Source organism: Pygoscelis adeliae, unplaced genomic scaffold, assembly GCF_000699105.1.
Source record: "Pygoscelis adeliae isolate BGI_AS28 unplaced genomic scaffold, ASM69910v1 Scaffold348, whole genome shotgun sequence".
Lineage (NCBI taxonomy): Eukaryota > Metazoa > Chordata > Aves > Sphenisciformes > Spheniscidae > Pygoscelis > Pygoscelis adeliae.
Genome location: NW_008825307.1, coordinates 221,116 through 230,206, shown reverse-complemented (window position 1 = coordinate 230,206; position 9,091 = coordinate 221,116). Strand labels below are relative to the sequence as shown.

The window sequence follows — 9,091 nt, the reverse complement described above, 5'->3', positions numbered from 1 at the left end:
GTGTAAAGAGTGATCGTCAGCCTTAAAGATTTGACTTTATCCTAGGTTGTCCTGTCCCACAGCATTCAATAAGCTTTTGTAGTAAACCAAAATAAAGATTTAATTCAGATAGCTAAAGGCTAGAGGGGTTAAGTACAAGTGTTTGAAACTAATGGCTACTGTAAAACAAACCAGAAAATTTTAGCCTGTACATTTGTTAGCCTGTACCTAACAAAGCATACTGCAGCTGTCCTGGCATCTTGCTCCAAATCACAGGTCAGCCTGTAGACCAGCAGCCCAGGTTTCCCATGGCAGAACAACTCTTCTTAAGTTCTCTCTCTTAGAAACATTGTGGTGATGATCTGCATAGGAGTTCGGCAGTTCTGTTGTTCAGTCTTTTCTGTTGTAGTTACCTTCATCTGAAAACCGCTGAGTTTAAGAAAGACTTCCTCTTTGCGGTGGTTGATTCAGGCATCTTGAGCATCATTTGAGTCTATAATATACACTGGATGTCTCATGGAAAGCAAGAAGTATTATCTGTATTTACATTTTGTTAAACAACTGATGTGTACTTAGCTATGAGTATACGTTGACTCTTCAGACACGTTACTGCCTTTCCCCACATCAGCTCTTGGTTTGCAGCTCTCAGTCCAGTGCTTTGGCAAAAAGAGAGACACGTATTCTTTATATGTCTGAAAAGCGGGATACCAAAGAGTAGAATGACTTTGCACCTACACTTGAGACTAAGAAAGCGCATACTAAAGTACTGTGTCCCATCCTGTAAGTAATACTTCAAGAGAGCATGGAAATACTGGAGAGAGTTGTAAAGAAGGTCCAAAAACTGACTTGGGTCTGATGAACGTATTTATGATGTGGACATTAAGGTATTCAGCTTACCAGAATGAAGACTGAGAAGCAAAGGACTGATGTTTTCAGTACTTTCAGAGAAAGAAGTCTGGTCCTGCAAGGCTGTTCAGCATAGCTGACAGGGGCATGAGAAGATGCAGAGGCTGGGATCTCAAGTTACACAAAATTGAATACAATTTCTTGGTGGAAGAGGTAATTAAATGTGGGAACACTTTTATGAAGCAGTAATGTGGACTAACCACTGCTCAAAGTCTTAAAATTAAATAAGTTACTTTTCCGCAAGATGTGTGATCCACCCCCTGGCAGAATTCCCTGCCCTCTGCATCCAGGTGGGCAGACCAGATGATTGTCACCCTCCTCCTTGGATGCCCAGTCCATGAATCTTTGAGCCATCCCAGTTTTTCTGTCATTTCGTAGGGAGTTTTTTTCAGACACATGCTCACTCTTGCTGTCTTTCCCTGTTTGGCAGTATCCTTGGAAGGTGGAGTGACCAAGGCTGCACATAGTGATGATGTGGTGCCACGTGATGTGTACGAGGGCATCAGAATATTTTCTGATATTCCCTGCCCTGGTCCTTGACCATGGTGGTGTGCTGGGCAGAGGTCTTGTGCTATCTGCAGTGATATCCAGGCCCTGTCTTGGGTTGATACAGTTAATTTAGAGCCCTGTCAGGTATTGGAGTAATGTAATTTTTTCCTACAATGTGCATTACTTCGCATTTATCAACATGGAACTTCATTTGCCAGTGAAGTGTCAGTTACCAAACTTCATTTGTCACTGCACAGACCTTGCACACAGTTGCTCCTCCTGCTGCCAGAAGAAGCCTCTGGCACCAGAACCGGGAGCAGGAAAAATACCTCCCCAGTGATCCACAGTACTGCTGCTGCTGGGACATGTGGCAGCAGGCTGCTTAGCCTGCTCCAGTGCAGCAATGGGAAGGCAGCAGTGAGGAGACCACTGTGAGGAGTTAGGAGAGCATGGCAGAGGCAGGAGAGGCACACCAGAGCAGAGGGGGCATCTGTGATTTCCAGTCACATGAGCAATCCCAGCCCTGTGTCTCCAGCGTGAATCCAGTCTTTCCAAGTCCCTGTGTCCTTCCTCAGTCAGTAAATGGCTGCAGTATCCACTGGCTCAACACTGTTGTCAGGCGGAGGTGACAAGAGCCTGCTGCTCCCAGGCACACACTGGGTCAGAATGTCTTCCACATGGGGTACTGTACAGTGGGTTTTCTGGCTTTTCGGTTGGCTTTTCAAAAACTTACCTTGTATTTATTTTTTATGTAATCCACTGTATGAGAAAACTGATCCAATTGTAAAATTGGGCTTCCAAAGGCTGGGCCAGTTCTGTCATCCTCATGGGTTGCCCTGCATCAGCACCTCCTGGGGAGGCCAGTCTGTGCATGCTGTGGGTCCAGAGGGGCTACAGGCAGCACCCATGCCAGCGGCGCCATGCTCTGTGTCCACAGGAGTCGGCCACTGCTGCTGTGTGGAGGCAGCACGCACTTAGAGGTTCACAGCTTGGTCCTGCTGTAGCCAGTCCAGTGTTCCAGTAGTAGACAGCTGTATACCCCATTGTGGGGAGAGGTGGACGTCTCTGTCTGGATGTATACCCCGTTTTGGGGAGAGGGGGATGTCTCTGTCTGGAAAGGGTCCTTGTACATCCCTGTGCTCGGTACAAATTGTGGAGCTGAATCACACGCTCCTTTTCAGGCAGACGATCCCTTGCCTGTCTGATTGGCACTGAGTCTCCCTGCATGTGGCACCCTCCTTGGGCGACTTGTTTTGTCACTCCTGCCCCCAGCACTAGGACTACTCCCCAGAGCTGATGCAGCTTGGGGCACCATGGCGGCTCATCACCAAGACCAGGTAGCCCAGGGCAGATGCAGAGGAGTGACTCTGGGACTGATGCTTGGGTTGTCTGCTTCATAGGCACTCAGGGCGAGCAATGGACCGGAGTCACACCCAGGTCACTGTCCTGCCTTGGCAGCCTGCATTAGAGGTGGAAACTGGCAGCAAGCAAATAAGAGATAATGAGCCTCTATGTGAGGTCCCATCCCGATGTCTTCATGGTCAGTGATTGGTTCTAGCTGTGAATGCGGGGCTGAGCATTGCCCCACGTCATGGGCATGACTGATGACTTATGTCATGGACTGGTGTCCATAAGTATGTCTGATTCTTTCTTGAATCTTTTTAGCTGCTTTTGAACAGTTACAGCAGTTTTTTTCACAGCAGGATAATCTGAGCTTTTTGTTTTCACATAGTCAACATGGTGAAAGTGTAAAAATTGCTGTGCAGAGAGCAGGGCTGCCATGCTCTGTGGTAGAGCTGCCATCCCTTGTGGTGCTCATCCCGCTGTGGAGGATACACCATCTTAGGAGAAGCGTGGGGGACAGCCCAGCGACTGGCTGTGCTCTCTATGAGCTCATGCCAGCGTGGCCGTGCTGGTGTGGGGAGCACCGCTGCTGGGACCCCCCAAAGCCTCCTGCCAGGAGACCTCAGCAGCCGCATCAGGCCAGGCACAGTGTCACGCTCAGCTCTCCATTGCAGAGTCTCCAGGCACGAGCAGTAGCAGAGGAGCAGACAGCTTGGGCTGCGGCCAGGCTGCCTTCGGATGCGCCCAGCCTGACGCCTGCGTGTGCAGGGCACGAGCTTCTCAGGTTAGCATCCTGGGAAAGTTGGTGAGGTCTGGGGATAAATTGCCATCAGTTTATCTCATTTAGGAGGTAATCAGAGCCAGGGACGTGCGGAGCAATTGAATCTTAGTTGTTCTGAAGTATCATAAATCAAACGAGCTGTTGCTTTTTTACATGGTCGCATGTTAAAGAGAGCGCAGTGTCAGGTTGCTAGGGAGCATCAGCAAACTATGGCAAGCGTGGTATTGGGCTGCCGGGGATGTCACCAAACTGGAGAGTGTGGCTCAGGCTGTCAGGGAGCACCCACAGGCTGGCAAACTTGGTGTCAGGCTGTCAGGGGAAGTTGCAGCAGCCGCAGGGAAGAGCTCGTCACCACAGTGGGGTTGAAGCATCAGCCTGCAGGGACCATCAGGAAAGTCTGCTCAAGATCAAAGCCCAGCAAAGTGCTGTGGCCAGGAGTGCCCTGTCCTGCTGCAGACAAGCCCAGAGCCCCCACTGCAGCCGTGCCTCCTCTGTGCCCGGGACCTCTGACTCCTGTTTTGGGCAGCCGGGATGGCCCTGGGGAGCCATAAGGCATGTCTGACGGTAGGAGCACCTTTGCGACACTCCCTACGCCAGCATCCCCATGGCTGCCAGAGCTCCAGGGATAATGAACTTCTCATGTGCTTAAAGAGTGATGCAGGGTGCATGGCGAGAAGCTGACAGCCCCTTAATGTGCTTCTCAGTGGCGGCCAAACGACGCGGTTTTGTCTTTGTTTTTTAGTTTTAAAACCCACGGGAAATTGATGGCCAGTAAAGAGTTGTGTTGGGGCGATGTGCGTGATTAATACCAACTGTCAGGGGCTGTCAGGAGGCCGATCTCGGCAAGCTTGGGAGTGCAGGGCTGAGCTGCGCTTACCAGATTGCTGGGGATTCCAGCTGCTATCGCTCAGCTCCTGCCTGCCCCATGCAGCTTGTGTCACCCGTGCACTCCCTTCTGCCAAGCCTCTTAATTCAGTGCTAACAAGTCACTCCTGCTCATTACAGACCCTGCGAGCTTCCTGCTCCATCCTGGTGGGAGAAAAGCAGGCTGTGCCTGGGCATTGCCATGCCATGGCCAATCCCCCATCTCCATCAGCTCCACACCCCCCTTGTTCTGTGGTTCCTGGGGGGACCTTGTACAGCTCCGTGTTGCCCCTCTGCCCCGTAACCCTGCCAGTGCGTCTTGCAGCAAGCCTCCACATGCACCATGAAGCCCACGCTGTCTGTGCCCTCCCTCCTGTGCCTGCAGTGTGACCCCCCCTACCCCCAGTGCATGCACACACCCCACATGGCCCTTCTGCTGCCTCCCAGCCCCACTGCGCTGTGTGCACATGCTGCACCCCATGTGGCACACACACCCACACCCCCCCATATACACAGCAGTGACACTCCCGGTCCCTTGCGGTGACCCCCTCTGCACATCTCAGTGTACACTGCTGTGTCCCTTGGGAGCACCTTCTCTTCCTGACACACAGGCTCAACTGCCTTTGCTGTCCTTCCCCACACGCGCATGCACACATACACGCACACACACATTTTGGTGCCCCACAGCGTGCCCTCTGTTGTATAGTTGAGTGTGCCCATCTCTGCTGGTGTCACTGCGCAGAGCCCTCCCTGCCCCTGCTGCCCCCGGCCCAGTGTGCCCCCGTGTGCAGGGCAGGCAGCACAGGGGCGGTGGGAACGTGCCAGCTCAGCTTGGGGCACTCTGGGGTCTGGGGGCACTGGGACAGAAGGCACTGTGGGGGTCTCCATAGCAATGTTCTTGCTGTGGCTCTTCCTGGCGGCTTGTTGCTGTGGAGGGGGCCTGTCCCCGTTGCACTAATACAGGTTAGGAATATTGGGTTTAATGATCTGCAAAATGAGGAGGCAGCGAGCTGACATTTACGAATGGTGCTGCATCCTTCTCTTCCCAGACGCCTGCTAATTTGTTGATATCCCAAACACCTCATAATGATGTGGTACAGTGGCAGCTTGCAAACAAGCATTCCAAGGCTGGGGGGCCTGCTGGCTGCCCTGCTCCTGGACACTCTTCACAGACTTGGCAGCAAGAGAGAGGAACTGCGGGCCAGGGACTCCCCACACCAAAAGCAGGACTAGCCCTTGGTTCCCTGCCATGCGGCCCACACACTGAAAGTGTCCTCCCGTCTCCTCCCTGTGTGACCACCCACTCGCCAGGGCATCCAGAGGCACCTCTGCTGTGCCAGCTCAAAGTGGGAGAAAGGATGGGAGTAGGAGAAGGGCAGTGTGAAGGGAGAGACTGGATGTGACTGGAAGCTGGGGGAGAGCGGAGGTGAAAGAGGAGCCTTCTGCTTCAAAGCAGGGCATGGCTCAGTGTAAGCTCTGCTTCTCATTTTGCTGATGTTGAGTGGGATCCTGCTCCTCCTTCCTGGACCTGCTGGGATGCAGGGGGAGGCATCCCACACCATCCTGCATGCAGGGCAGGGGCTGCATCCTGTTTGCTCAGGGAAGGAGCCAGCTGGCATGGAGGGCTCTCCGTGCCTGGTGTGCTGGCATGGAAGTGCTCCCACCCATCCCCTGTGCTGAGCTCCCTCTTGTCCAGTCCACTGGGGTGGGAAGTGCTGCCCTGTGTCTTGTGGGCTGGTGTTGGGGAGCTCTATCCAGTGCTTTGGGGGGGGGGGGGAGAGAATTGCAGCCCTGCATCCTGAGTGCCGGGAGAAGCACAATCCTGCCACACTGGGTGAGGAGCATCACGCCGCATCTCCTGCTGTGACTAGAGGGGCATTGCTCCATCTTCTGTGTCTTCCCCGCAGAGCTGCTTTGTGTCCTGATGCTGAGGGATAGGGGAATAGCACACCCCATACTGCTGCTTGTGCTCTGAGGGTGCTCTCCCAACCCTGTGTGTGGGGCACCTTGGGTACGTGTGAGGGATGTGGCCAGCCTGTCCCCCTGCAGCTCCCCAGGGAGGCACACTAGCCTGGGGTTTCATCCCACACCAGGGAGAAGCAGGGTGTCTGTGGGGAAGGAGGTGGGAAGTGCCACTCCATTAACTCCACATCGAGGTCCCTGCAGTGGGGTCTCTGAGCTGGGCTCTTCTGCATTGATGCAGTGTGTAGTCTGAGCCCTTCACAGAGCAGGACAGATCCCTGTGGCCAGCCATGTGCTGAAGCTGAGGTGTTTTTAGCCACACAGACGTGCCACTTGTGCTCAAAGCTGTGCTTCCTCCCACTGAGAGCAGAGGGAAGGGCCTTGGCACGAGCTGTAAGGGCAACACTCCTGGGATGCCACTGCTTCCCTTTCTCCCCATGCTGCTTCTCCTCTCCAACATCCCTTGCTGCTTGCGCAGGTGACAGTGACAGATCCAGCAGTCTGCTGGGCATCTCAGCTCTAGGGCACCTTTGGGCAGCAGAGCTCTGTCCCACCCTGGCTTCTCGGTGGGGCTCTTCCCTTACCCTTCTTCCTTTCACTTTGTGCTGGTTCCTGGAAGGGCATGCAGAATGTCTCGGTTTCCCCATTTTTTCCCAGTCCTGTGGTGCTCATCTGCTGGCCCTGAGGAGATGCTTCCTCCCAAGGCTGGCTTGGTGGTGGGGGCTGCTGGCTTCCCCCCCTCCAGCACAGCAGGCTGGTGAAGGGTAACTCCACGAGTGCTGATCACCTTGCTGCAGTAGCTGCAGAAGTCCTCAAGCGCACTCAGCTTGGTGACTCAGTTGCTGGTCGGGTCTGAGAGCCGCATGGCCCTGGCCCGTCCTGGCCAATGTGCAGTGCCCTTGCTAATTTTGCTCTCATTTGGAGCACTCATTGCTGGGCGGCGTTGGAGCTGGGTCATGGGGTTAACGCCCATTAGCAGAGCCGGCTCACACCGAACTCTGCTCAGCAACTCTTCACGGAGCTCAGTCTTTAAAACATCATCAAAAAATCATCAAGAGAGAGAGAGACAAGCGCAGTTCATTTCCACTGCCCACTAATTCTAATGGAGCTGCCGTAATGGACTCCCACCAGCACGCCTGCAGGCAGCCGCAGGGCCAGGGAGACAGGCTCTGCCTTGTGGCCCTGGGATAGCCCCTCTACCCCGAGGCGGCTGGAAAAGGCTCCCCACTCCTGTAGGAGCGGCTTCCTCCAAGACCTTAGCCCTATCGAGTCTGAGCTGGCAACATCTGGGGCTATTCTGGCCACCCTGGCCAGTGGGAAGGAGCGTGTGCCCTATGCCATGGTGCAGGGAAGGGCATTCTGCCAACTCTACTTCAACAGAGTCCAAATCCTTCTGCCTGTGTCATCTGCTTTGTGCTACCCTTTCATCTGGCCAGAAATGCCCCTGCCACATCAGAAATCTGTGCCTCTCCCCAGAAGAATCTGAGAAAGCCCCATATTTTCCCTAAAGCTATGACTTGAGTCTGATTCAACTTGTACAGGCCCCCCCAGGGAGCTCAGAAACTCGTCCCAGACCATCCAAGAAGCTGGGTCTGCACACCGTTTGAAGCTGCTCTGAGTCCTTGATTCCCTTCCCAGCACTGCCAAACCCTGCATGCAAATCTGAGGGTATGATCCCGCAGCTCCCCGCTCTCCTGCCATAGCCATGCTGCACTCAAGCCTCCAAAGAGGTCTGGCCCTGCAGTGCTGTCCTGCGTTGCTGCAGGGAAAGACAGGTAGTGATTTTGCTTGCAAAAGAAGCCTTAGTGTAGAAGAAAAGCTGTCGTCCTTTGTTAGCTCTTCCCGGGCTCTGCTGAGAGCAACAGGCCCTTTGTTCAGAGTAAAGCCGGAATCCGTGAGGCACAAAGGAGGAAGGGGAATGGAGGTCCCGCAGCTTGCGAAGCCAGTGCTGGGGTTTGGTCTGACTGGGACCACTGCCAGGGCTGGGACTGGGCAGCCCCAGGGCTCAGGGATGCCCCTGAGCTGTGGCAGTGGGAAAGTCTGTCCGAGTGGGGTTGGAGCCCCAGAAATCTCGCTCTTTGCCCATGGTCGGGTGTGGGCAGCCCAGCAGGGACCCCAGCAGCAGGGAGCTGCCTACTCCTTTTCTGTGAGCAGCGGCCTGGGACACAGGTGGTACCCTCCACCCCAGCACAGCACCTGAGGCAGAGGGGCTGTGCCTCAGAGGAGAAGCAGCAAGCCCTGCGTGGGAGCCTTAGGGCAGGCAGGCGCTGCAGGGCAGGCATTTGCCGCCTCGACTCTGCTGGGAATCGTACTGGCACAGGAAAACTTGGGCTAGGATTCCTGCCTGCATGTTTGGTGGGGAGGTATTGAGCAAGTGAGAGAAAGGAACAAGGATGATGGAGTCGTGTGAGCCTGTGGCAGGAATCCTCACTGTGTTCTGGGGACTGTGCCGATCTGCTTGCTGCTGTTTCAGTGGCAGCAGAAGCGGCTCAGCAGCAGGGAGCACTTGAAAGGGCTCTAGTACTTCCCAGGTCCAAGCGGCTGGCCTGGGCTCTGCAACACAGTGGCAGCAGCCACAGGTGGCTCAGACCAAGGATGGGAGAGATTTAAGGAGAATAGGGCCCATTCTGATAAATCAGGGTGCCCCACAACTGGCTTTGTTCATCGCTGCTCCAACAGTGTGGACCGATCCGAGATCTGGGAACTGCAAATGCTCCCTCAAGCACCTGGGCAGTCCCTGCCCCCCAAGAAGAAATGCCACTCTTT

The 9,091-nt window shown here is 54.5% G+C and overlaps 1 protein-coding gene across 1 annotated transcript in view; it reads left to right on the top strand.

The window, feature by feature from the left end:
* Positions 1 to 9,091, top strand: part of AGAP3 (ArfGAP with GTPase domain, ankyrin repeat and PH domain 3) — a 162,859-nt gene that overhangs the window by 145,559 nt on the left and 8,209 nt on the right. The gene's annotated exons all lie outside the window — the stretch shown is intronic.